This window comes from Cyanistes caeruleus, chromosome 23 (assembly GCF_971803275.1).
Source record: "Cyanistes caeruleus chromosome 23, bCyaCae1.hap1.1, whole genome shotgun sequence".
In the NCBI taxonomy this organism is placed as follows: Eukaryota; Metazoa; Chordata; class Aves; order Passeriformes; family Paridae; genus Cyanistes; species Cyanistes caeruleus.
In genome coordinates this window covers 4,081,168-4,107,456 of record NC_141723.1, presented here as the reverse complement: position 1 = coordinate 4,107,456, position 26,289 = coordinate 4,081,168, and the positions used below count along the sequence as shown (strand labels likewise).

The 26,289-nt window shown below is 45.5% G+C and overlaps 1 protein-coding gene across 1 annotated transcript in view; it reads right to left on the bottom strand.

Annotated features, from left to right (window-relative positions):
• The window catches only part of LOC111939319 (uncharacterized), a 143,051-nt gene extending 121,808 nt beyond the window's left edge, over nucleotides 1–21,243 (bottom strand). Inside the window, exons 1-2 of the mRNA XM_086861031.1 lie at nucleotides 20,976–21,243; nucleotides 17,555–17,604 (exon numbers count right to left, since the gene is read on the bottom strand). The gene's annotated coding sequence lies outside the window, so the exon portion shown is untranslated. The remainder of the gene's footprint in view (nucleotides 1–17,554; nucleotides 17,605–20,975) is intronic.
• Nucleotides 21,244–26,289: the final 5,046 nt, after the last annotated feature.

The window sequence follows — 26,289 nt, the reverse complement described above, 5'->3', positions numbered from 1 at the left end:
TGGACAGACAATAGAGGTGATACAGGCCATTATTCATGAGAAGCTTCAAGTGTAACGTGAGAAACATCTCATCTCCTGACCCCTGTTAGCATAAGAATCGCTGATAAAATTCTGGACTGAAAGAGAAGAATCTTCTGGGAAAAATATCGGCAAAAGTTTCACTTGAGATGGGTTTTGTAAGAATAATCCAGATTAATTCTCTGCCTGAGGACCAGATCTAACTCCTGGTGCAGTCACCAGGACTCTGGAGAGGCACTGTGGGAGAGGCCTTAGAGGCCCGTGGAATTTTAAAGAGAATATTCTTTAGCTCTTCCACAGCCTGTGCTCGTGCATTTTATATTTTTAATCCAGGGATCACAAAGTGATACACACTTGAGTGAATTCAGCCTCCAAACACTCCCAGAGAGGGTGTAAATATTGATTCCACATCTGGATCCCCTGAATTAAAGACTGGGGAGATCTCCTTGGATCAAGCATCATCAAGTCACCAAGTTTTAACCAGTTTCTACTTATTTTAGCAGAGTTACATCTGAAAGAAGTTTAGGTGAAGCAGTGGGAAAATCCCAATCTGTCAAATATCTCCACACACTAAACTGAGAGCACAGCTGATCATGGAAAGTGAATTTTGGCCACAGTTTCTTCTTTTTCCTTGTATCAACCCCAAGCAGACTCACAAGCAAGGTATTGATGCTGTTTGTGCCTCCAGTGGGATTTATTTCCCACCAAATTTGGCATCAACGGGGTTGATTTAGCAGGAGCAGAGCCCTGAGCCTGCTAAACACAAACTAACTCAATACCCCTTTAGGGGAAAACGTTAAATAAATGGCAAACAAACCAATTAATACCCTTGGATGGATTAATGGAACCAAAAAAATCTCCACGCTCACGCTCAAAATATCCCAAACCCAAATCGAAACCTGCCCAGGAATGTTTATGGATGCTCCAACTGCTAATGGCATGCAGAGCCTTATCCTTCAAATATCACAGGTCAATGGAACAGGAATATGTGCATTTCCAAAGGCTCCTTGCTTGGCTGATTCATCAATATGATAACTAATACATACTTAAACTCCTCGATGGACTCCCTGAAATTAAAACAACTGGAGAGCACAGAAAAAGCTTAAATAACCATTACCAATGGATTTCAGATAAAAGTCAAGGAATAATTCCACAAAGATCACCCAGCACAATCAAAGGAAGCAGCTTTGGAGGTGGCTGAGGGAAGTGGAAAATGGAACCAATTTCATATGCAGAGGCAGCTCAGCAAAAAGTCTGCCCAGATTTAAAAGCCTGACAAAGTTGGGCCAAGCTGCTCTCCTTGATGGGGAAAAAAAAAAAACCCATCAGTAAAGGAACAATTTTCTCCTTCCAACAGTGACAGAGAGGATGTTTGCTCAGAGACAGGGTTTGGGGACAGGCTGCACCTTTTCTCTCCCTGTTTTGGGAAATCCAGAGTGGCTGCTCATGTTAAGCATGGTCTGGGACATCCCTGTGGTCACTTGGGGTCACTTGTCCTGGCTCCCAACTCCTTGGTTAGTGGGGTGAGGTGCAAAAAAAAGGGCTCTGTGCAAGCCCTGCTCATCTGGAACTAAAACATCCCTGTGTTATCAGCACTGTTGTCAGCACAAATCCAAAACACAGCCCTGTGCTGGCTTCTTAGAGGGAAATTAACTCTAATGCAGCCAAAATTTTAATTTTAGCATCTCACGGGGGTTTCAGCTGAAATTAAGGCACCTCAACGCTACAGACACACTCCTCTCTCACTCTACAATCCAGGCCCTCAAGGAAAATATCAAATATTGCTCAATTCACCACAAAAACAGGCAGCTGAGGAGCTCTGGAAGAGCAATCTCAGCCATGAGTCCAAGGGAGAGCATTTCCAACACAAAGCAACTGAAACATGGGTCGGGTTTAACGCTGAGCTCACACAAATCTGAGAGGAAAAGTGCTCCTCTCCAGGCATCTCCTCCTGCAAATCCTGGTCTGGGGCTGTCTCTCGGGCTCTCCTCTCTCCTGGGTGGAACCCTGCAGCTCTTTGATGTCCCTGCATATTTGCAGCTTTTTTTTTTTTTTTTGTCATCCCTTGACCCTTCCCAAACTCAGATGTTTTCCTCTTGGAGCTGAAGGAGCATTATCTGTGCTTATCAAAAGACCAGCCCACAACTGGATTACTCTTAAGGCTTTCAGGGTCTCCAGGATCTTTTTGAGAGGTTGGGGGAAACCAGGAGGAGAGATGGGAGTCATTTCTCCCAGAATTTCAGCCTTTATTTTCCTTTCCCCACCATGTAGAGCCAGAAAAATATCATCCCATCAATTTCTGGTTGTGGAGCCATTCCTTGGAGAACAGGAGAGTGGGAAAATCACATCCAAAATTGTCCAAATCTCCACTTCCTGCTCTCCTCTCCCATCCACACCCAGAGTCTCTTCTAAAAAGAGGATAAAAGATGAAGTCTGTGGATTGTGAAGCTTGGCTGCTTTAAAAAACCAGAGAGACCAAATCAGCTGAGCCCAAATCAAACTCCAGGAGATGGTCAGAGGAACCCAACCCTCACATCTGCACTGAACCTTGGCACCCCCACATTTCATTTGGGCTTCTCTGACCTCCTTTAGCCTCTTCTGCCACACAAAATTTGATTCCTGTATGTGTGTTGTTGCATTTGGGGGTTTAATGGGAGCTCTTGTTGGTGGGGGCTGGAGGAACATAAATTAGTCCTAAACATCTTGGATTTTCCAAGAAGAAATCCTTCCAGGAACAAATGAAGGAAACAGGCTCCCAGGGCCCCTCATAAATCCTGGCAAGGAGAGGCCTGTGCTCCCACAGAGGACATTTCAGAACAGCATTTCCCGAGGCATTTCTGAGTGCTGTGGATTTACAGGCAGAGGTGATGGCTGCTAAAGGCCTGGCCAACAAAGGTGGGAGAACAATGCAGCAAGAAACAAATAAAACCTTTTTTTCCCTTCATTTAACTAAAAGAAACTAGGCCTGATTCCCTTTGTTTGACACCAGTAGGGCACCATTCAGTGCCCAGGAGTTAATCCTGATTTACTGCAGCACATCCCAGCACAGGAGCCACTCCGAGTTCCCTCAGACAGGGAATCCAGCACAACGCTCCCACATCTGCAGCAAACTCAAATTTTCCTAATCACCCACCTCCTCTCCAAGCATTTTGTTGACCATGAAGGCAATCACATGAATTTGTAAGTCTGAGATGGGGGAGCAGTGTGAGCCTCCATGGTTGGGTTTCTATGGAAACAATTCCCCCGGCATCCTCAGTCCACATTCGGTATTCCTGTCTGGCTGCCTCCTTCTCACACTCAAAATCCCCGTTCTCCAAACACTCATCTCAGGAGGGTGATGTCTGCTGCTCCCTCCTGCTCACCCAGTGAGCTGGGCAGGGCTGGAATGAGCAGGAATGGGGCAGCCACTGCTCCCCACTCCTGGGATGAGCAGGAATGGGGCAGTCACTGCTCCCCACTCCTGGGATGAGCAGGAATGGGGCAGTCACTGCTCCCCACTCCTGGCTTGAGCAGAAATGGGGCATTCACTGCTCCCCACTCCTGGGATGAGCAGGAATGGGGCAGCCACTGCTCCCCACTCCTGGGATGAGCAGGAATGGGGCAGTCATTGCTCCCCAGTTCTGGCATGAGCAGGAATGGGGAACTCACTGCTCCCCACTCCTGACCCAGAGGAATCAGGATGGCAACACAATCTCTTTAGGGTTTTGCTATTTTGGTGCAAGAATCAAAATTAGTCCTAATCATAATCATCTGGCCCCTTTCACCCCTCAGTGAAAACCATGACTTACAAAGGAAACTGATATTTATAGCAACTTCCACGCAGAAGCTGCCACTGTTCCATCTCCTCTTTCTGCTCCCTGGCAGCTTCACCCATCCCATAAAAGCAATTACTTATGGGAAAGGTGGCAGCTTCTCAACTCCCCGTGCAGCCAAGCACACCAGGCTTCAGCCCTGGGATGGAATCACTCCCTGCCCAGCTGGAACAGGGAGCAGGCCAGGGAGCCAGGAAGGAACCTCTCGCTTAAAATTTGGCCACAATGCTTCAATTAGCACTCCATCCTCAGGACAAGTCCCACTTCCCAAGCACCAGGGAAGCATCAGCTCCCTTCTGAGGTTGGTTCACAATCCAATGGGCTTCACACTCCGCTTTCCTCAGAGCCAGCAGGTTTTTCATCGCTCAGCCCCACCGAAACTCAATCCCTGCGCACCTCGGGGAACAATCCCTGCCTTGTGTCTGCAGAGCAGCCACCAGCCCCATCCCCTGAGCGAGGACACAGCTCAGGGCTTCTGGGGCTGGAAATCTGCTGTGCCTGTCCCAGCCAGCTCCACTCAGTTCCTGGGCTCCTCGTGGACTGCTCCTCTGGGCAGGTGCCACGCACACACCTGGCTTACACCTGCAGCCCCTCACAACGTCCCATGGCAACATCCCACATCTTCTGCCACTGCTCCAGACTTTGCTGGTTCAAAAGCTGTATTTCTGCAAGAGCATGTGAAGAACGAGGTCACAGAAATGCCCTCTCTGTCCATTATTTGCCAATATTCAGCTGAGGAATTCAACATTTTAAGCTTGGTGGCTCCTGCCAGCGTTTTGCAGAGGTGCTATAGAAGGAAGATGTCCAAAAATCTTCCCCATTTAACCACTGTGCGCTCTGGACACACCAGGAATTACCTTGCAGGAGTTAAAACACCAGTTGCCTCGCTAAACTACCACTTCCACCCCTGCTGTGCCAGTTTTAAAAGAGTGCAAGGGCCACATTTTTAGACAGTATAATTTGGCCCAGATCCCCCGGCTCCATTGTTTTCACTGGCACTGGGGTAAGCTACACCAGATGAGGATATTGCTCGGAAAAGATTTTCCTTTAAAACAAACACACAAACAAAACCATGTTCAGACAAGACCAGGGGTTTTGAAGCCACATTCCTGTCTCCAGAAACTTCCAATGACTCGCAGTAGTCTCTGCTTCACCAAGCCGCAAATTTGTAACGCTTTAATCTTTCCATGTAAGTCAGTTCCTCTCCTCCCTTAATTGTTTTTGTTGCTCTTCTCTGAATTCCGTCCAATTTACCACACAGTGCAGACTCCATTACATCCGAAAGGCCAGAAGGATGGTGTACAGAAGCTCATTTTCCAATTCTATGACCTCAATTCTTGGGAGGATTTCAGAGCCCAGACACCAGGCTATAAATGAAGAATGTGTGCCCGTATAGCTGGGTAATTTAAATGCATTTTCTGTGAATAAATCTACTCGGTACTTTCTTGATCTGTACAATCTTCTGCCATAGGGGCCTAACATAAAAATACTTCAAAGGCTCCAACAAATTCCCTCAAGATGTGATCTTCAGCATTTCAAAAGCTGAAAGACATAGACAAGGTTTAAAGTGATCATGATATATTTTCAAGGTAACCCTCTTCAGCAACTCCTGTTCACCCATTTCTTGAAAGTGAAATTCTATCACCTCTCTCTGTATAGATCTTTTTCACTTATTGACTCACTTATGAGCGAGGCAAAGATGAAGTGAATTTGACTTTTGGTTAGGTTTTATTAGACCTCATTATCTTTAAATGAAGCACAGCAACGCTTCCTTCCTTCACATACCTACTAGAGAGGGCCAAGTGGAAATCCTGCAGCCACAGACCCCTCACCACTTCCCTTCGCCTCTTGCAGCACCAAGAAAGTTTAGATTTGGATTCAAGTTTCAGCCTCCATCTCCCTCCCCGTTTCAAGCTGAAACACGACCCTGCGCAGTAACACTCCGCTGAAAGATTATTTTTATGTCACACCTCAGCCCCATCTCTGATATTAATTATACACTTCGAGCCTGGAGTCAAAAGAGATTTTAAAACTGGTGCTCTGGGCTGAAACCAAGATTCCTCCTGCCTGCCTTCCGAGCAGTTCCGTAACAACCTCCCCGAGACTGCGGCATATTTAATGAGAATGCAGATGATCAATTGCAGCCCGCCTTGCACGGTTAACTCAATCAACAAACTACTAATGACTCCAGCATGTTACAGCTTTTTTTTGGCTAATGAGAACCGCATTGACCAGATTTTTCCCCTTCTCCCAGGATCAAACGCCAATATGGAATGAGTTCTGCTACAACTGTAACTTTAGCCTGCGAGCAAAACGCTGCCCGGCCAGGGGACAAAGCCTGAGTGTCATTAGGGAGCAAAAAAGAGCCCCCAGAGCCGTGGGCCAGCCTTCCCAAAGATGTGTCTGGCTGGTGAAACCAAACTCCTGAGAAACGCAGAGCTCCCACCTTGGTGCATTTCGAGGCAGAAAAGCCTTTTGTTCCTGCACCATCCCACTCCTCCTCCTCCTCCTCCCTGCTTTCTGCTGCAGGGTAATTTGTAGCAGGTGAGAAGTAAATACCTTCTGCTTCCTCTCTCTTTCACTTTTGTTGCTGCAATTTACCTCAATTTCTTTCTTGCCTCCTCCTCCAAACAGAAGTCAATCGACCTTGTGAAAGAATTCAGGGGTTTATAGAGTTTAACACAGAGTTAAAAAATGGGAGTCATCACCAGCAGTGTTCATCACCAACAGGGACTGTTTTCCATAGGGGAATCCAAGAGCTGACTGTGCTCTAAGTGAGGAGTGTTTATTGCAGAGCTTGAGATGGGAAACAGCTCCTGGGGTGTTGTCCTGCCTTCCCCAACCGCTGTTAAACAAAGATCTGCTCCCATGGAAAGAATTCCAGGGACTCCAGTCACCTTTGGATCAACACTTTGTCTCTTTACCAAATAACCTTCATTTTCTCATGTACAAAATGGCCAGTTTCTGGAGCAGATTTTCCATCCTGTACCCTGGAGAAAACACAGTCTCACCAATTCCTCCATCAAGAGCAGACCCTGATTTCATTTTTGGTTAAACCATCATTTTTCTGGATGAGCTCCTTTCCCCAATGCTGCACTCTGTTCTGTCAGCCAGGGATAACACAGAAGGTTTGGTCCTCTAGGAAATAAAACTGCTCCAGGAAAACCCAAACCAAGCATTATTTTGCTTCTGATCACGCTCTGCCATCCTTGACTGCCACAAAACCAAGCAAAAAGTGGAGAGAAGGAGCAATTAGAGCTTGAGAATCAACTGGAAAGATCCAGATAGCTTTTTTCAGCCTAAGCTGGTTTGCTGGGATCACTCTGAACAGAAGTCACGGAGGATGCAGAGTCCATCACTGGGGATGAGGTGCTCCTGCACAGTTCCCTCCACTTTCAAAGGTTAAAATATTAAATATCAGCCCAAGTGATGGTGGGGGCCCACGCTTCACTTCATTCCTGCCTTCCTTTCCTGCCAGACTCTGCTCTTCCCACAGCTCCACGAGGTTCTCCTGCCTCATCCTTGGGATTCAGCCTTCCTCACACACCCCATGGGAGCAGCTTCCTCCTCCCTCTGACTTCAGCCCTCACCCTGCAGTGCCAAAACCTTTCTGCCCCTTTTCCTACCCCAATTTCCATATCTTCTGTCCCAACATCCTCTCCCAAGACTCACAGATCTCTCTGTTACGGTGACCTGTCCCAGTAAAGGAGTTTTTTACTCGTGTTTAATTCTGAAGGGTTTAATTTTTAACAGTTCACCAGGCACTCCTCACACAAATTCAGCTTTTCAAGAAGAATTCCAGTGACTTGTGAGCTGGAGCTTCACATCCACAAGGTTTCCACAGCATGCTGAGAGTCCTGCACAAACACCAATCATGTTTATCTCCTCTAAACACTAAAATTTAACACAGAAAAAAATCAGAATTAGGTCAAAAAGGGTGAGATTTAAGCCCATTCTTGTCCCCTTCAAGCAGATAATAGAAAAGAATCATGAAGGTTGGAAAAGCCCATGGAGTCCAATCCTTAATCCAGGTAGGAGCCATTCTCTCCCAGCCTGGTTTAAGAGATGTCAAAGTCTCTTTATTCTCCTGGGCATCAAGAAGCCAGGCCTTGAAATGTGTGTCTGGCAACTCCTGTGGAAAGTAAACTCAAGTTACTGTAAAAATAACTTTACCAATGCTCATTTGTAAATGGACCAGGGCTTTAGCACAGCCAGGTTTTTGTGCTACTTCCTCAGATTGCTTTTAGGTTCATTAAACTCCAACTTCAGGAAGAAAATGGTAGCATTTGATTTATGGGTACGGGGGAAGAAGGATGAAATGAGCAATAAATCTCCCAACTGTGGTGTTCCTCCAGCTCTCTGCAAGCCAGAGCAAGGAGCTCCCAGATTCCAGCCCAGGATTAACACCTGATGTCCAGGAGAAAAAAATCCCCCTGCTCCGTGCCTCAGTTTCCCTGATTGGAATAAGGTGATGCCAACTCTGAGGCTGAATTTGGTGACGTTTAAATAGGAAACTGCTGACTTAAAATGGGTTATTTGTGGCTCCTGAAGCAAATATGAGAAAATGAATGGATTTTCTGCCTGCTTTTTGCCTCTTTTTATTGCCTTCAAGGAGCAGGGAAGAATGACCAGGAGGTTTTCTGGACAGATCAATGAAGGTAACACCCAAGAAATGACCTTTCCTCGGTGTCTCATAAGTACCTGTCAACTTCAGGAGTGCCACCACCCTTGAATGGAGAGATTTAAAGCCAGACTATTCATTAGAGAGCAAACTATTATTCCAGAGGTTTAAATGAATTGGCCAGTGGCCAGCCTTCCTCACTTCTTAGGGACTACTGGGACAAGGGAAAGTGGCTGCTGTTGGGTTTGCAAAAAAGCAAAAAAAAATAGGATTTAAAGAGCAACAAGAACCAGGCTGTGCAAGTGGTGATGGCCTGACAATCTCAGAAGGTGGCACGAGGGGTAAGAAGATTTAAGCACCATCAGGGAACCACAAAAACAGGTCTGTAAATACCAGAGATGGTGTTTGCATCGTATTTTATGGCATCACTAAATCAACCAGCTAAGCTGACTCTGAGGACTGGCATCAAAAGGTGAAGAGGTTTGGAGAGCACCTGAGAACCCCAATTTTTTCCTGCAGTAGATACCACTTGCCACTGAATTAAAAGCTAAATATTCTTTTCTGGTATAACTCAGATTTGCATTAAACCTCAAAGCAAGAGTTACAAACCTCACCTGAAATTTGCTTACCCTGCTGAGGAAGCTTAAGTTGGTTCTGGGTTTCTCTATTCTGCAAATACACCAGAATATTGCAATTTTTTTTCTCTGTGCAGGCAGCAATTAAAACTATTCAAGTGGGTTTTCCATCAAAAACTATTGCTGCAGCAGCACCAGATTTTGGGTTGGGTTAAAGCTGCCTCCAGTGATTGTTGACAGCCCTGGGGGGAAATATTTTACCACAAATTCAGTGTGCAGCTTCTGTCTCACTGGTGGTGAGGATGGTGACCTTCATCAGGTCATGGAATCTTCCAGGGACACCTTCCCCTAGCCCAGGGTGCTCCAAGCCCTGCCCAGCCTGGCCTTGGCTATTTTGGGTATCCAGAACTTCTCTGGGCATCCTGTGCCAGGGCCTCACCACCCTCACAGAGCAGAATTTCTTCCTGAATATCCAATCTCAACCTTTTCTCGGTCAGTTTGAAGCTTTTCCACCCTGCCCTTGCAGATAATCTCTCCTGTGAGTCCAACACATAAAAACCGCACACAAAATCCTCAGGCTGTCCCCACACCTCCCAAAAAGTTGGTGTTTATTTTACAAGATCACCTCTTTTCTGCAAGGTTTGAAAGATGAAACTTCATCACCACCTCCCTGCAGACTTTCCCAGACGCTCAGCCCCACCACGATCTGCTAAAATACATCCAAGGTGGTTTTGCTGCCCCACGTTTAATTTTAATTAAAACACAAATACAGAGATTTCCTTACGTTTCCGTGCCCTGTTCCCTCTCCAGTGCCACAGCAGCTGGGTGTTCCTGCTGCAGGGGTTTTGCAGCTCACAAAATGCTCTGCTGCTGCTGGGAGTGCCTCAAGTCCTGCCCTCCGCGCTCCTCGCGCTGGCCTCGCCTGATTTTGGGCAGCCTTACCCCAGCACAGGCTGCTCACACCGCTTCAGCTGCCTGGGCAATCTTCCCCTTTTTGCTTTTCCAAGAGGTTTCTGCTCCATCCCACCGCTCTTATTTACCTCGAGCCCGTTTCAGAGCTCAGCCCCTTGGAGGAAACCCGCGGTGAGCGGAGGCTCCGCAGGAGGAAGGCTTGACACGCCACACGGCCAAACAGCCTCGCCACGTGCAAAAATAAGATTATACCACACAAAGCTGGCCTCCAAGTGGCCCAGCTTTGCCACAGATAAGGCAGATGGAGGAGGCTCAGCATGCAAATCAAGAACTTTTTCTTCAAAAATAAAAAATAAAAAATCTCCCCAGCTGCTGAAGTTGCAAAAGGCAGAGTTTTAGGACAAGCTTTATGGTTCAATTTGTTTCCATCACACTCTGCTTATGATGATTTAGCTGAGTGGATCCAGAATCTCTTAGAGTAAAACAGGTCAGGGTGGGAATGGGAAAAGATATTTCCATTCTTCAAAGGCAGAAAAACAATTTTTTCATCTTTTCTGACTGGATACAGTTAAAGAAGATTACAACTGGTATGATTGCTTTTGGCAGCCTAGTGTTTGACCTATCATTCTGTAAAAATATAACTAACCCTCCATATATTGACTGTCAGGAATTTTCCCCCATGTGCTTTTTGTTCTCCTCCATCTACTTTATATGGAAAATTTACCATATAGATCTGCATTTAAAGCCTCCTTGGCCTATTTCATGAGCAGAGAGAAGAGATTAAAGTGAACAGAACATAAGCACAGCTCAGAACTCTGTCTGTTCAGAATCCTGTGATGGTTTAGGCTGGAAAGGACCTTAAAGCTCATCTCATGCCTTGGGCAGGGACGTCTTCCACTAGGCCAGGTTGTCCAAGCCCTGTCCAGCATGGCCTGTACACTTAGATTAGCTCAAATTCAACATTAAAGTTCAGCTTAGCTGCTCCAGGTGCAGCCCAAGCTTTAGGAAGTCCCTAAAACCCAGTTTGCCAAGAGTAGGGAGTACCTAAAAATATCAAAAGATATCAAAAGATATCAAAATATATCAAAATATATAAATATATATAAATATATATAAAAATATATATATAAATATGTAAATATAAAAATTTATAACTAGTTTTTGCCTCTCACCCCTGCCTGCCACCAGGCACAGGGCAAAGCCCAGGTGTGACAACTCTTTCCTTCACTGCCATCACACCCAGTGAGCCACAAAAACCACTCTGAGCATCTCAGCTCTGCCAGGTCCCTGCTTTCTCCATCACCAGGGGAAAATCCCCTCAAATTTCCTCCACAGGCCTCTGCTCACATGCAGAGCACCCCCAGCTCATGCCCACACAGGGATTTCCTTGGGATTTTTGCTGATGCCCAAGATCTTGGATCTGGAAAATCCAGATGAATGCAGCCAAGCACAGGCCCCGTGCAGCTCCCTCCTTGCTGCTTTAACTTCCCCTGTTTACCTTTTAATTTAATGTATTCCTTTGATCTGTCTTCCTCTCCTTTCTCTTGTCTCCCCGAGTTTGCTGACACAGGAGAAGCATGACAAGCTCAGACAGGCCTAACCTACTTTTTTCCCTTTTCTCTGGTACATGTGAACGCTCCCACTCTCCTTCCCAGCGTATGAAAGCACATTCCAAGGATCACTGTAATGATATTTCCAGTCCCCTGTGAAGCAATTCCCCCACTGACACGTGAGGAAACTGAGACACAGAGCTCTTCAATTACTTGCCTCCCAAAATTGCAGCAGTGCAAGGGGAAATAAAACCCACCAGGCCTTTCTCGGTCCCAATCTCTATAAAATCATCATTCCTCAACCCATCACAGGTTTGGGAAATGCCTCCACTCCTAAAACAGAGGAACAGCAAAATTTTAGGTGTCCACCACAGGGGTTTGCACATTTCTGGGGTTTAATTGGAGCTGAGGAACTCTTGTCACCCTGTCCTGGGAGCCTCCAGGCTGTGGTGGCACCTGAGAGCTGCAGAGGGACAAGGGATGGAGGGACAGGATGCAGGAATGGCTTCCAGGGCCAGAGGGCAGGGCTGGATGGGATATTGGGAAGGAATTCTGGGCTGGGAGGGTGGCACAGGGTGCCCAGAGCAGCTGGAGCTGCCCCTGGATCCCTGGCAGTGCCCAAGGCCAGGCTGGACAGGGCTTGGATCAGCCTGGGACATTGGGAAGGTGTCCCTGGAATGGGACTGGATGAGCTTTAATGTCCCTCCCAACCCATCCTGCCATTCTTTGTTTCATCCTAACCATGGATATCCCTCAGCCAGGCAGTTTTCCCTCCCTGGATGGGATAATCCAGTGCTAAGCCACGAGCTCAACTTTACAGAAATCAGATTCCCAGTTATGACACCAACTAAAATTCCATCACTGCCTCCAGGGCACAGAATAAACCCCAGCATTTACAAATCTCAACTTTTAAAAGCAAGAACGCCTTTAAAATCAGCCTAAAATTACCTGAATTCAGATATTGACACCTTTGGGGTTCATACTCTCAAATATGTTCTCTCTAACACCTTTTTTTTTTTTTCTTGTGAAAGCTGAAATTAGCACATTATCTTGGAGTCTGAAGAGCAAAAAAAACCCCAAATACTGCAAGGAGTGAATGATAAAATCAAAAGTGGACTTTGAGCATCTACACCAGAGCACTCAAGATAATTAAATTATATTCATTTTTGAGGTGAGTTAGTTGAGCACTGCTTAAAACCCTGTTTAGCCTTCATACCTGACAATCAGAGTGGCTTGAATTTGGTTTCACTAAATTTAGTTTGGAACCAAATCAAGTTTCCATGAGATCACTTCCACCAAGAACAGGAGCGACCACAAAGGGGCTCAGAGCCCTTTAATGCACTTGATCTACACATCACCACTTTGATAAAAATAACATTTAAATAAATAAAATTACAATAAAAATTAATAAAAATCAACTTCTGCCCACCCCAGTGCAGACAACCCCACAGTTCTCTACACCTAGAGGTGCAATAATGCTCCTTTTTCAGCTCAGTTCTGCTTCAGTTTTAATGTTTAATTATCTCCAATGCAGCAACAGCCACTCCAGAAAGAAATCAATGCTCCCTTTGCTCCCAGCTCTAAATGCATGTATTCCACAATCCTCACAGAACAGACATTTGGGACTGCACATCTGGGGAGCACATGAGAGACCACCTCAGCTATTAAATTATTTTGCAACCATCCCTCTCAAACCCAGCTCTGGATGTTTTTTTCTCCTTCATTTTGCTACCAAAAAAAAAGAGAGAGTGATGTTTTGAGTTTATAAGATATTCATTAATAAAATCTCAGCTGCATTACTGGGATGTTTTTCAGTCCCAAAAATCCCCCACTACACCTTAGGTATCTTATCTAGAGGGTTTTGATGTGCTGGTACTCTCTGTTCCTGCCATCAGCCCTGGGACTCGTTTCTCCCCTCGCTGACTCTCAGCTGCCTCTGGGGTTAACCTGAGCACTCAAACACCTTTCCAGGACACCCAGGAAAGGAGAAAAAAAAATCCCCAAACCAGGAAAGGAGAAAAAACAACCCCCAACCCTCCAGAACAGCAAGGAAACATGAACTGGATTCACATCTCCAGTGCTGACAGCTCCCAGGGGTCTGCAGGAGGAGAATTCCCACTGCACAGGAGCTCCTGGGGAGGGCTCTAGGGCTCCTTTGAGGGTGTCAAACATTTTATTTATTCTGTTTTTCCTTCCTGAATTCCCAAAGCTGCCCAATGGATGCAGGGAGGAAAATATCAATGAAATGAAAGGCCAGGATGATGTGGAGAAGAAGCTGAGTCTCAGAAGGAGCCAAAGTGGGCAGAGCAGAAACTTTCCCCCTGTCTCACACCACCCTCTCCACAAGAGCTGAAACCTCTGCCAAAACCTGGATTTCAGGGAGGGAATCACAAAAATCACCAAGCTGCAAACTTCAATTCATAAGCAAAGCACAAAAGCTTTTTGGCAGAGGTGGCACAAGAGAGGGAGAACTGAGAACTTCAGGTTCCACTCCAGCCTGTCAACTGCCCATTATTTTCCCACTTCAACTAAAAATTTTCCTCGAGTTAAAATCAGGGAAATAACATTTTGGGCAACTTTTCTCCAGTGAAATGCTCCCAAAAAACTCCATGGGGTGGGTTCTAGCCAGAACTGAGTCTGGGTGTTTCAGAGAGCTGTTGAAGCCCCAGCCCTGGGCTGATGCTATCAGATAAGGATTCATATTTCTCCCTCTTTCTCTCAGGTTTTCCTTGGAAGTCCAAAAAATCACTCCCAGAAGCACCCAGAGTATTTTCTGTGCTGGAGCTGCCTCTCATTCCCTCCCTCCCTCTGTTTTAGGAGAGTGGAAATGCTCTGAAAAGGCCGGATCTTGGCTGATTTTATTGCTGCTGGGGGCCAAGTGAAAAGGGTGAGACCCATAAACACAAAGATGCCAAGATACCTGGAGGCTGCAGCTCTGGCTGCTTTATTCCCTAGGAATAATCAATGTATTGGCAGAGATCATCTGTAAATACATATGAGGAAAGTGGAGGTGCAAAAAAATACTCTTTAATTTCTTATTATATCCCTGTGCCCCTTCCATAAATCCTAAACTTTCTCTTTATTCACATTTCTTTTTTATTATTTATTAAATTTTACATAATGTACATTTATATTTATGTATTTATATAGTATATTGATATATTTATACACTATATTTATATATTTATATATTATATTTATATATTATTATTTATATTTATATTTATATTTACATTTATATTTACATTTATGTTTATATTTACATTTATTTATATTATATGTATATCTATATATTATATATATATTATATATGCATATATATGTATATATTATATATATATATTATATATGCATCTACATCTATTATATTTATATTTATATTTATATTTATATTTATATTTATATTTATATTTATATTTATATTTATATTTATATTTATATTTATATTTATATTTATATTTATATTTATATTTTATTATTATTATTATTATTATTATTATTATTATTATTATTATTATTATTATTATTATTATTATTATTATTATTATTATTATTATTATTATTTATCACCTACTTTTAATTCACATTTCCACTCTGAGCTGACACCTCCTGTTCTGCTTTTTCCCCTCTACAGGTGCTACCAAAATATTTCTGCACAAAACCTTTGGGGTAAGAAAACCAAACATACAGCAGTGGGACACAGGCCCACTCAAACCCAAATCCCACAGAAATTAACCAGATTTAACTACAAACTTTAAATCCAGGCCAGGGTGGATGAGGTTTCACTACATTCAGCTATCCCAGGCTAATTTAGTGCTTTCTGTGGCAGCAGCTCTGAGAAAATCACCTGGAAATTAAATAGAGGCAGCTCCAGAGCTGTGTGCATCCCTGTGAATCCTGACCTTCCCTGCTGGCCCCTCTGCCCTGAGCCACTGCAGAAACCCCAGGGCAGCGACTCCTGGCTCAGCCCTTCTGAAGGATGAGCCCTCCATTCCCAGGGAAGGCTCTAAATTGGAATTATGTGAACTCATGTTTTGATAAAGGCTCTCCTGTGCTGCAGAACGGTCTCAAGTGCAGGAAATCACCCCAAAATCGCCAGGCTGGGGAGCCAGGAGTGACTGATTTCATCCAAAACCTCAAGGCAGGCGGGAGGAGGGATCACTGCAGCCATCCCAGCGCTCCCTGCATCCCAAAGATACCGAGCTTTCCAGCAGAGCTTTCCTCCAAGGAAACTCAGGAGCAACAAGTTTTTCCCTGGAGAATTCCTGGGGCAGGAGGGAAAGGCTGCAGGGCACCAGAGCAAACCCCACAGAGCCCCAGAGAATAATGAGAGGGGCCAGGTGCTTCAGCTCAGCACTTGCAGAGTTTAAACCTCATTTAAGGTTATATTTAAGTCTATAAAAAAGCTGAACAGGAAGGTAAATGTGATACAACGTAAGATAAAATTAAAATTAAAAAATAATCCATCGCCCTGCCCACCAAAATGAGTTTTCAGCACAAAACCAAGCCGACAACACAAATTTCCAGTGCTGAGCTCTAAAAACACTCCTAGGCCATCAAGGTGAGGCTTTTTCATTCAGGTTCCCAAACTAAGATGTCATTGTAAGTGGTTTAGAAGCCCAGCAAATTTTAATATCCATGCCAGCGTGTGTGACCAAAGGGATTACCCACAATGGCTCACCTGATTAGTTATACAAATGCCTGCCTTTTTTTTTTTTTTTTTCCTTCTTTTTTTTCTTTTTTTCTTTTCCCCTTTTTAATCCAAGACCGTGCAGAATGCCAAGAGGGAGAATGGCCCATGTGCTGGAATGTCTGAGGGCTACAGCCTTGGGATTTATATTCCATGTTGAATTCATTGTTCTCCCTCCTACCCCTGCTGCCCTCTAAAATATGCTGCAGCCATGACAGAAATAAATTAGCCTGAGGTACAGGTCACACCTTCAAGGGCAGGCAGAACTCTGGGTAAAATCAATAGAGGAGATGGGAGTCTCTAACAGCTGAAGCAGAAAGAATGACGCATTGAGGGCTTTACACATCCCCAGACAAAGGCACTTTGGAGAAACCCCGGTCCCTGCTGCCTCGGGAACACAAAGCTCGTTTTTTCAACCACCTGAACCCCAAGAGCAGCTCAGAAAAGCCCCATTTCTATGGAGAATTTGCATCTCGATTTCTTTGCACCCCTGCCCGGGGAAGGGGATTCAGATGCTGAACTCTGGCTCAGGTTGCAACTCTGAAGGCTTTTTTTTTTTTTTTTTTTTTTGCAGAGAGCAGAATCTGCACTGAACTTCAGCTTAAATTTTTCAGCACTCTCTAACCTCTCAGGGGATTGCCTCAAACCAAAAAACCAAAAAACCAAGAACTCCCCTGAACTTCAGTGAACTCCAAAACGAGGCACCAACAGATACAGAAATACGTGTTGCACTCATTATTTTAATTTGTGATTTGAAACCAATGGATAATACATTCAAAACCATTGAGAGCCTCGAACTCAGAATTTCTGAATGCCAGTTCCTCTGAAATCAGGAGATAGAAGATTTACAAGGATTTGGATATGGGAAGATTGAGGCAGGAGTCAAGTGGGTTTTGTTAATGTCCCTGTGGTGGGTTAAGTATTAACTCTCAGAGTGAGGCTCAGAACCTGTTCAGACACTCCACAGATCCCACGGGGTTCCCACCTGCCTTTCCAGGTTCCTAAAAGCTTTGAAGCCTGATTTAAGCTCCCACAATACTTCTAAAAATAGGAGTTAAACTTCTCAGTCCCGCAGGAGTTTCTGAAATTGCTGCCCAGGAGGTTTCTCAATAGACAGAGCTAAAAGCTTTTCTCCTCTCCTGTCCCTCCCAGACTTCTCCAGAGACAACTTTGGCCCAAATGCAGCTGGATCTAAATCCAAATGAACCCTGATTTTCTGCAAAGCCAGCAGGAAAATGTCAAATAAGTAACTTTCCCCTGACCTCCTTGTTTGTTTGCTTTTTTAGAAGCCCCACACAACGTTAACACGTGTCTTGTGCTTTCATCGTTAGACTCACGCTTCCACCTATGGCAAAATAAATTGTATTTGTACTTACATTTGTGGAGCCTGTGTGGGAAATAGAATTGCTTTCATTTCCACTGCTACCTGCAAAAATAAAGGGAGGAATTCACCATTAACACCAGGAATTGTCATTTGCTCACAGTCACTGTCCCATGTCTCAAATGATGCAGCAACGCCTGTAACACCTCTCTGCCTTTTAGGAAAAATTGGGGTCAGTACAACACCTTGAGGGAAAAGGTTTTATTATGAACTTGTAAAGAGGTTTCCAACTCCTCCATGGCTCTTTCCCTGCAGCAACTTCCATGTGCTCATCCTGGGGACAGGGAAGGTGGGGAAAGAAGAACATTCTGGATGTTCCCAGGGGCGTTTCCAGCTGCAGGATCCTGGGCAAACATCAGGCAGAAGAGCCCCCAGTGGCTTGTCCTGCTGTTCCCTGGTTCTTCTCAAGGACAAGAGGGAGATGATAATGCACATTTCTGCCTGAGATACCTCAAACACTGCCTGAGGCACCATTTGCAGTTTTCCCCTTACACTTCTGCACTAGACATGAAAAAACACCGTTTTTAATGCCTCCTCCAAAGAGATTCCATGTCCTCATCTAGTGCAGCCTCAAAAATAAATCATGCCTTGTTTCCCACTTCCCTGTGCTCTCCCATATGGAGAGCCGTGTCCATAAAGGGTCCTTTATCTGCACAGATCCCATTTAGGAATGTGATCTTTCCTAAATCACATTTAGGAATGACCCATCAGCGATACCCCCATGTGGGGGCTGCTTCCCTCATCCCAGCTGCCTCTCTTTCCCAAGGGATTTAGCCAGGGTGTTTCAGATGGATCTTGACATCCCTATCCTCAAAATGCTCTGAGAAATCCCCATCTTCAAAAAAAAAAAAAGCATGTGTGAGCACTGGGAGGTGCCTGAAGTGCTCCAGAATTCCAAGGGCACCAGATTCCTGCTCTGCTCATCCCTGCAGCTCAGGGGGATGGGATCCAGCCCACTCCTCTCCTCCTGCTTCCTCCATCCAAATTTCACCTCTGCCTCTTGATTGTGGCTGGATTCAGATGGAGACATCTCCACTTCAAAGAGCAAAACCATACATAGAACTTCAGAGAGACACATTAAGATTTCCCCCCCCCCCCCATTTAAATTGTTAAAAAAAAACAAAACAGGATTCAGCACAAAGATAGAAGACAGATAATGAGGTTAAGCACATTTGCAATGGTTTGCTCCACTCTGGAAGTAAATGAAAGCTTAGAAATGGGTAAATGAAACCTTAGAAAGACCTGAGCCTTTCCAGGAACTGTGGAATTCCCCTCCCTTGGTTTGGAAATAAAGAAGGATTTAAATGCAACCAACAAACAGGAGCAGACTTGCCTTGGGAATACCTGGGTAGGTGGAGGAAGAAATCTATCAGCATTTAAGGATGGAAACAAAGAAGGACAGGAAACCAAATGGTTTATTGGCCAAAATCTGGCTAATCCTCATTTAATGGATCTGAGTATTCCACATCACAGGTGAAAGTCTGGACTCCGTGGACCAAGAGTTTTTCCCACTTTCAACCTTTGCAAACCTACAAATTCCAAAATTTCAACCCTAGGGAGGGAAATTAAATAACTGCAAGATATTTCCTGTCCCAAATGATAATTTTACAGATGAAGTGGGTTTCTACAAGCTGGATTTGTGCAATTTGGATACCTGCAAAGGAACAATGGGGGAGGCCACGTTGTTTGTGCCTGGATGAGGACAATGCCTCTCCACGGCCACTGGATCTGGGATAAATCTCAGGCACCAAAAGTCCCTGTTCAAAAGTCAGACGAGGATGTTCAGCTTTGCAGCCTGCCTTTATTCATCTCTCAAAGCACAAGGAATTTCTTTCTCCCATAAATATGCAAAGTGTCTCTCCAAAGACCCTCCCCATTTCCCAGGAAATGGAGGGCTGGAATGCACAGGGGGGAGAGAGCCCCGTGGCCACACCATGTCCATCTGCAACTCCACCATCCCCAGCAGGCCCCCAAATCAAAAGGCAAAGACATTTCCCCAGCCTTCCCTCGCCAAAAATCCCCTCGGATCTCGGGGGTGAACCTGGGGAAAGATCAGAGAGCTGCAGCTTTGGGTGTCTGCAGATTCCTTCTGCCTGGCCTGGGCAGGGGGCAGGTAATCCCAGTGGGAATCCAGCAAAACCCACTCCTCCTCTCCCCCTCTGCACAGAGGAGGTTGTGCAGAGTTTTTTTAGCAAAATTCATGGAGTTTGCAAAGGTATTTTCCACTCCTAATCCTCCAGCTAGGAGTTATTCATCATACCTGCTATCCCATTTTTCCCTCCTGAGATCCTCTGCTTTGGATAACTCCCAGTTTAGAACAGCCAAATAATAAACACACAGCTTTTGAACACAAGGATTTCACATTTGCACGTGTTTAAGTCATTTTGTCCATTTCTACAACTCAATTATCCAAGTCTGTAGCCACTCCTCAAACACACAAACTTAAATCCCAACTTTTGATAAGCCACAAAACTATTCCCAAGTATATCCGAGGAGAAAATTTAACACCAGAACCTGCCAAATGTTTCTGGCCCACTTCAAACAATCATTAACTACAGGCAGTTTCTAATTATTTAAGTCCATTTAAGTTCACTTCTTATTCAGTGGTCATTTTGTTCCTTGGCCATTTGGCGTATGCTGAGAAAAATCTCTATTAGGCAGCACAAAGTCTCACAAAAAGAAGAAAAATTCTCTTTCCCACTTCTAAGGTTGGGAATATTTTGAATCCTTGAGAGACAGGAGTTCTAAGTATGCTTTTAAAAGCAAAAAGTAAAAAGCACATAAAAATAGAAAAGCTTAAAAATTCAGCCACTGAGTAAAATTTAGTTATCAACTAAAATTGCTTTCTCTCACCTCTCTGCTAGCAGTTTTGCAATTCCTTTTCCAGAAAGAACTGGAAAATGTATTAAAGGCAAAAAAAAACATCGATGCTGGGACTGGGAACAATCACATGAACAAGCCACAAGATTTGCTTGATAACACAGAGTTTATTATTCAAGAACGAGTCTCATTTTCAGCTCTGAGGCAGAGGGCGGGGAGAGAAAGGGGGGAACAGACTTTTAAAGCACACGCTGGAAGCCCAGGATTGCATTTGTAGGAAAAAAGAAGAAAGAGAAGAAAAAGTAAAGAAAAGAAATCTCTAGCAGCAAGTCGACTTTGCAAAAGTTAAGCTCAGCTCCCAGCAAATTCAGGCTGTTTTCACTTAAACCGAGTTTACCTTCAGCAGAGAGAATGAACAAGCAGAGAACTGCTGAACTTTTGGTGGTTTTTTGGTTTTTTTGGTTTTTTTTCTTTTTTTTTTCCCCCAAAAGTCCAGCTCTGCTCAAGATGGGAAGGGATAGAGGAGAGCAGAAACAGGGGAGTTCAAAAGTCACAAAAGCTGCTCGCAAAGTTCCTCTGCGCCCCCTCGTACTGACCTAAGCAGTCTTCGTTTCACAGGTAGCAAAGTTTTGTCTCCTTCTCCAGGGCGAGATTCCCACTGGCAGGAAAGCATCAAAAGAACATTATTTGCACTCCGAGGAGGAGGAGGGAAGGGAAAAGCGCAGCCCAGCCAGGTGCTGTTTCTTCCTGAAAAGTAAATCCGGCATTCTGGAACGAGTTCAAACCTCAGGCTTGACAGGCAGGGGAGCGAAGCTTTTTGCACTGAGCATGCTTCATCCTGCACTGCCTGCACACTTAATGAACATTACTTCCTTCCCAGTGGTTACTCCGAGCAGAAATCCACACCCCCTCTTTGAGAAGTGAGGAATGCAGCTGAAACCAAAGTCCAGAAAACATGCCCGGCACCCAGACAAGGCCCCACGGATCAATAAACTCAGGTTGTGACCCGCAGGTCACTTTGTCAAACAGGACATCAGGCTGAGTTTTTTCTACACTTGGTGGAGTTTGCTTTATGCCTCAGCTAATGCTGCTCGCTCCCCAGAGAAAATAAAACTGTGCTGGCTTTTAGAGAATGATTAAATGCTCCAATAACAGATGGGAATTCTCTTTCAAATCTTGTCTTTCCAAACCTGCTTGAAAGTGAGGAAAGAAGTTGTGCTTTTTTTTGTTTTTTTTTTATCCCCCCCAGACTAAACTGAGTTCTTGGACTCCTGAACAAAAGCTGTTTGAATTTGTAGTAGGGAAGGAGTATCTGGTGACTTCAAAAAAAAAAAAAGCAACAACAAAAAAAAAGCTCCTTTTATTTAGTTAGGGTCTAATCCTGTTCCGTTTGCAATCACATGGAGTTTTGTCATTACCTCCAGTGGGAATAGTGCAGGGGTTTTAGATTACAAATGCTTTCAGGCAAGAGCTGTGTCTACTCCACTGACCTGCACAGGCCAGACTGGTTTTGGCACTTCAATTTGCAATTTACACCATTGCTGTGCCTGAACCCTGCACAGCAGCAAACCCCCCCTGTCCTTCCCCAAATTCACAGGGAATTGCTGAAGAGAAGCAATTTTGCAAAACTGCATGGGCTGTTTTTAAAGCTTTTCATTGTATTTCTGGTTTTTCCTGGAGGTTTCACTTTGCTCTCACGTCTCAATCCTCAACAAGAGGAGTAGAAATGGAGCTTTATTGTCCTGGAGTCTCTCCCTGCCTGCCCCATCCCAGCCTTCAGAAAAAAGCCAAGTGCAAGAATTAAAATGAAATAACACAGGCCATAATATTGTCAGGGTAAGGAACAGTAATCCCAATCACAGCTGCATGGGACATTACACTCTGAGGCCTCTAAATTTCAAAATAGGTTAAAACTCATTGTGACCTCAGTGTCTGAGCAAAGCCAGGCTCCACAGGGCTGCAGGTCCTGATGTGAGCAGGACAAACCATGACAGAAATCCAATTTCTGGAGTCCAAATGGCCCAGACCTTGAGAACATAGACCCAATTTAGCCTGCACATTCTGACAGTGCACAGTGGGAATATATTCACACAAATCCACTTCAGAACCACTTCGCTCCTAAGGCCAGCCAAGTGATGTCATTTCTTTAAAAAATTGTTTCCTTGCCCACACATCCCTGGTCTCCCTTGTTTCCTTCAGGATCATAAAAGTCCAAATCCTACATGACAAAACCAAGCTGTGCTGCATTTCCAGTGCACAGAGCTTAAAGAGGTTTTGGAAACCCCCAGAGAAAGTTTTTGGCTGCTTTGGAGAAGCAGCCATGGCTGGCTAATTAAACCCAAATGCAGTAACCAAAAAGCTTTTCTTCTTTCTTATTTCCACCGCACGTCCCAAAGCTTTCCTTTGGTCAGGAAGGAAAGTCCCTGGTTCCCTTTGGAGGGATAAAGCCCCTAACAGGGGACTTTCCTAACAGGCAACTAAATTGGCATTTTATCTCCCCTGGACCATCTCAGGAGCTTTTCTGGGATGTGCCAAGAGCTAAAATCATCAGGTGTTCTTTGATGTTCATGGGGAGCAGGGGGACAGGGGCTGAAAGGATTTACCCAGAACTCTGAAGGGATGGATCCAAGGCTTAAACACAGAGTGCTGATTTCAGACATCCTCACGGCCCTCAGCTGTTCAAAGAGCCCTGAAATGCTTTGGGTTGGAAGAAAACTTAAATCTCATCCCATTCTACCCCCTGCCATGGCAGGGACACCTCCCACTGTCCCAGGCTGCTCCAAACCTCATCCAGCCTGGCCTTGGGCACTTCCAGGGATCCAGGGGCAGCCACAGCTGCTCTGGGCACCCTGTGCCAGGGCCTGCCACCCTCTGAGTAAGGAATCCCCATTCCTGCAGCCCAGCTGGATGAACAGGGCACACCTTGAGCTTGAGGTGCCACCAGGAGCGGGACACAGCAGTGAAGCACCTTTGGAGCACCGCGCTGTGACACCGGGGTGGCACCTGCTGAGGGGACAGCACGACATGAGCCCAGAGCCCAGAGCTGAAGTGTGCCAGCCCTCTTGCCACTCACACGAGAGCTGTGTGAAACATTCCAGCTGCACCCACAAACCCCAAACCCAACCCTCACAAACCCCAAATCCCACCCTCACTTATCCCAAATCCCACCCTCACCAATCCCAAATCCCACCCTCACAAACCCCAAACCCCAACATCACAAACCCCAAATCCCACCCTCACTTATCCCAAATCCAACCCTCACAAACCTCAAATCCCACCCTCACTTATCCCAAATCCAACCCTCATAAACCCCAAATCCCACCCTCACCAATCAATCCACCCTGTCGCCCCCACATCTCCCCAGGGCTGCTGGCTGCATTTTCCTGGTGGCTGCCCAGGCCTGGGAGCTGCAGGCACATGGCAAATGTGCCGTGTGTGTCACACTGGGGGGAGCAGACTGCTGATTCCCTTCATGCCTAATTACCCAGGAGCGCCTGGCACGATGATTTATTTAGCACAGCGCTGGCCCAGCTCTCAGACAGGTCCCGTGTCCAAGTGGAAAACACGCTCCCTCCCGTTTTCCTGCTGAAAGGAAAACCAGCCAGGGCATCCGAGGCCACAAAACTCTTCTCTGCAGTGATGTAGGAGAAATTGTGTGGACCACTGGATGCCAAAGTTAGGGTGGCTGCACTTCAGAAGGAGCTCAGAAATATATCTGTATCTCCATCTGAAAATAAATATATTTTTATTGTATTTTTCATATATTATTTTTATATATTAAGTATGTCTATTATGTTCTGAGACACAAATGACATGTTTTTGAGAGGAATTTCATTTCACACAGAGCTCAGTCCCACCTGTGACCCTGCAGCTGGGACAGGTAACTCCATTCAATGCCTGAGATGCTTAAACACCCTTTAGGCTCTGAAATAAACGGCAGAAAGTCGGGCAGGATGGAAAAGAGCAGGGAAAAAAGGGACATTCCCCATGTTTAGAAGCTGTTAGATGGACAGCAAGAGGAGAACACAGCCTCCTCCAGGAGCAGGAGCCCTCAGAGAGCGGCACAAGCCTGGGGCAGAGGATTGCTCGGGGTTTGGGCTGCTGGCCACAGGCTGTGTTGAACCCCTGGAGCACAGACCTGGAACAGCCTTGCCAGGGCGATCCCAGAGCCCAGCAAGGCATGGCCACCACATCCAGGAGAGGACCATTGTTCCTTCAGAGCTGCCACTTTGAACGAGCGCCAAACCTCCGCCTCTCCGGAGCCAACAGCTCCAGCTGGGACAGCTTTGCCTCCGTCTTTTCCCCCTCAGGACGCATAAAACGCGTTCCTGCTCTCCTTCCTGACACCAGAAAAGCCTGGATTGCTTCCCATTGTGCTGCTAGAGCTTGAAACGTGGCCATGCTATTTACAGCTTCTTCTTTGCCCGGAGGGATTGGAGGCGCATCCCGATTTTTCCACCATATGCAAGCAGCAGGCACTGCTGCATGTGCCAGCACGGGGAGCTCGGCCCTACCTGTCCAGGCTGCCTTGTGGCTGCTGGAAGCACTACAGAGGGAAAAAAACTGGATTTCCCCAGGAATTCTGTCTGCATCCCCATTGTTCTCAGCTCTCAGTTGCATCCATCCTTCAATTCTTGGTGGGAAAGGACAAATTAAAGCAAGGCTCCGAAGGGCGGGGCTCGGTTTTTGGTCTTCTGAAGTGTCATGCTCGCTTTTGGCCACTGAAGAGCTTTTCAAAGGCTTTCAGTGACTCAGAAGCCTCAAATCTCTCAGTTTTCAGTGGGAGTTGGGCTCCTGGGCTCCTGCTGGAGCTGCAAAAAGCATGTTCTGCATGTGAGTGTCCTGGAGAAACATCCTGGCTTTTCCAGGGACATTTGACAGCCCTGGGAGAGGCTCTGGCTGTTTGGGTTGGGATATAAGTGGGGTGACTTTTGGAGCCTGTTGGGGAGGGTGGAGCTGGCCCTGCTGCTCCAGCAAAGCTTATCCCAACCTTGCACCGAGAGAAAAAGCGACCCAGGAGATTTTATTCCTACAAAGAACCCAGCCAGATTTTAGATAATGCTGTGTCCCCAGATGTCCCCGAGAGAGAAGGCTCCAAGAGATGGACCAGATAAGAGAGCCAAGGATGGACCTCCAGAGTTTGCTTTGCCTACCAGAGGCAAAGCAAAGTCTGACCCAAAGGGACTTTGGGGCTGTTTCTGTTGGGAACTCAGTTAAGGAAATTAAGATTGTAAATCCTGCTAAAGAGCTCCTTTGGCCAAACCCCCAATAGGCAGAATCAGAGGGAAGAAGTGGAGCAGAAAAGCGTGTGATGTGCACAAAAATTTCCCAAATGATAGGTCTCTTCCAACTTTGGGAACTATGAAATAAAGAAGAATGTACTGCATTAATTTGATGGAGCACTGAATAAGAGTAGCTGGTGTGCAGCCATTAATCCAGATGTGTTTAATGTTAAATCACAAGAAAGTTGAACTTTGAAGATGGTGCAAGGACAGAGCAGGAAGCACAGCAGCTCCCAAGGTTGTACCAGCATCCCCTCATCTCCCACACAATTTTGGGCCAGGCCTTCACATCCCTGATTAAAAGTAACCAAAGTTAGCTGTGATAAAGCTGAGACAGCAAATAATGCAGGAAAAGTTACAGCCACAGAATTCCAGGGGACTCAACTCAGTTTAAAAAATTAGATTAACGATTTTTTCAGTGTCTTGTTGTAGGGTAATAAATGACAGCAGGCATTTACCTCTGACAACCTCTGCTTTTACATTCCAGGCAAAATAAAGTTGATGGAAGGAGGAGAAAAAGACAAACTGCACAAGCAGCAGTGTTGAGCTCAGGGAATTTAATTTTTCTCCTCTCTCAGGAGAGAGCTGTCTCAAGGCTAAATGTTTTGTGTGCACAGGTACATGTGAT